This window comes from Mastomys coucha, unplaced genomic scaffold, assembly GCF_008632895.1.
Source record: "Mastomys coucha isolate ucsf_1 unplaced genomic scaffold, UCSF_Mcou_1 pScaffold18, whole genome shotgun sequence".
NCBI classification, from domain to species: domain Eukaryota; kingdom Metazoa; phylum Chordata; class Mammalia; order Rodentia; family Muridae; genus Mastomys; species Mastomys coucha.
Genome location: NW_022196900.1, coordinates 94,399,950 through 94,402,449, shown reverse-complemented (window position 1 = coordinate 94,402,449; position 2,500 = coordinate 94,399,950). Strand labels below are relative to the sequence as shown.

General features: G+C 53.4%; 1 protein-coding gene across 2 annotated transcripts in view; it reads right to left on the bottom strand.

Moving 5' to 3' along the window:
* The window catches only part of Ece1 (endothelin converting enzyme 1), a 100,510-nt gene that overhangs the window by 19,675 nt on the left and 78,335 nt on the right, over positions 1-2,500 (bottom strand). The window lies entirely within an intron of this gene.

Genomic DNA, 2,500 nt, shown 5'->3' with positions numbered 1-2,500 from the left:
TGAGCTCTCACCAGCTCTGGACCATTCCCTGAATTTTTTTTTCCCAACCAAGTATCATTATGTAGACGAGGTTGGTCTTGAACTTGAAGTGATCCTCCTGCTTCTGTGCCCTCCTGGTGGGACTGCACCATCATGCCAGGCTCACCTTAAAGATGGCGGAGTCCATGCCGTGTGGCTTTAGATGGTCGCTGTTTTGCGCCGCCACCCCTCCCCTTTCCAGCCTCAGCTTCCCAGCATTTTGCCAGGCTGAAGAATTCTACTCCCTACTTGGAAAGTCCCCAGGAGGTGGAAACCACCCACTCTGTCTTCTGCCTCTCTCACTGCCCCAACAACCTCAGATAACGGGACACAAAGTCTCGGTTCTTGTAATTCTCTTCCCTGATGCTTGGGATTGAAACTTGGGGCCTTTACACACAAGGCCCATGCTCTTTCACTGAGCTTCTGTTCCCCGCCTCCCAGCCCCCAAGGCTTGCCCTTTTGTAACTGGCCGACTTCACTTAGCACAGTGTTCCCCAAGCAGGGTTGCACAACATTGGAATGGTCAGCTCCAACCCTGTGTCATCTACGTGCCCTGTTATTTTTAGAACGCTACTTTTCAGAACTCTCAGTCTTTCAGGGCTACGGAGACTTTCAGCAAAGATGCCCATCCACAGCATGGGCCCGACTCTTAGCAACTGAGCCATCAATGGCTGCCATTTCCATGGCTGTTTAAGTTCTGTCTCCAGTGGCCCCGGCCCTGAGGGATGTCAAATTCTGTTCTCATTTCCCTTGAAGAAGTAGAAAATGTCAAGCAGATAAAGAAAGTGAGCGATGCTTGAGCTGTAAAGCCCTTCTCTGGAAAGAGTCAGGTGACACCATGACGTCCCCCTGTGACATCAGAGCAGAGCAGCACAGAGCTGGTCCTTGGGGGAGAACAGACGCCGGTCCTAAGACACTCTGCCGAACAGGCAACTCTATACTTGAGGAATGGTGATGTTCCCAAGGTCACATGTCAGCTGGAGCCCAAAGTGTCACCTCTGAGTTTATTTGCTTGCTGGAGGTGTTAGGAACTGAACTCGACTCCCGCATGCTAAGCAAGCAGGTTACAACCCTAGCATGCTGCTGCTGGGCATCAAAGAGCATCTTAGCTACTGCAGGAGAGAGCAGGGATGGGGCCGGGGATGAAGCTGAGGGAGTGTCCAGCCCTCAAAGGCACCGCTGAGCTGAATAAAGCTCCTAGCCAGTTCTCAGCAAGGGGCTGATTTGAGCCATCAATGGCTAGTCTTCCCACCAAGGCTGACTGTACTGGGCTGGAAACAACAGCACAGTGGGCAGCCGCTGGTGTGCCACAATACAGCACCGCTGCCCCCGGACCAAGAGAGGTGAGAGCCAGGAGTGAGCGGACATGATGGGGTCTCCCGCAGGAATCAGCTCGTGGACTCAGAGCCTCTTCACGGACTTTCTCTAACATGGAGGGAACCTTTCACCTCCAGGAGCTGCCTGCTTTGCCTTCTGGAAATGGCCTGCACTGCACCAAGCATCTTTGCCCATTGGCTTGCCCTCCCTGCCCCTCTCCTGGCAGATCCTCTCTCGATGGCAGGATCCTCTGGCCAAGACCCCGGGAAATGGATATGCTTACAAATGTCACTGCTCACATAATTTGTGAGAGCTACGTGTCAGTGGAATCCCGTGACAGAAATATCAGTGGTGAAAATCACCACGGTCTCTACACACCTGTTCCTATACGGTGAGCAGATGCTCCCCCTGGAAGTACCCGGGCTCTGAGGTAAGGAGCTGGGGGAGAACGCTTCGGTTTTCACACTTCTAGCTTCAATTGCTTGGGTGATCCTAACTTAACATGTTTCCATGGAGATGGCTGTTTTAGTCAACTGGGCCATTCTGCTGTGACTCAGTCCCCCTGAGGACACTGAGGAGCTCTATTTTCCACACTTGAGGCCAAGGAGCCCTGCCGAGTACCAACCAACTCAAAGAGGCTGGCAGTGCAGAGGCAGAGGCAGGAGGCAGAGGCAGGGGGATTGCAAGGTTTGAGGCCGGCCTGTGCTATATAAGACCCTGTCTCAAAGTTACCATGGCTGAGGGGGTCATATAGTCACTTATCTCGTTTATGGCTTGAGCTCGTGCAGGGCCTGAAACAGAGTCCTCTGGGACACATTAGAACACAGGACTCACAGCCTCACTGCAGCTGTGACTACACAAGATCAAGGCAACACTCCAGCAGGAGGGAGAGGCTCCCAAGCCCCACCCCTGGCTGGGGAGGACTGACACTTGATGGCTTAGGAAAGAGGGAGTCTGTTTTCTTTAAGGCTTTGATCGACCAGGCTCCAGTGGACGGTCCTCACCTATGAGTCCGTGGGCAGCACAAACTGGATGGCATGAGGTTGGTGTAGGTGAAAGGTGGATATGGGAGGGGGTTAGGGACAGAAGAGGGGAATATGGGAGGGGCTAGGGAGAGGAGAGGTGTATATGGGAGGGGCTAGGGAGAGGAGAGGGGAATATGGGA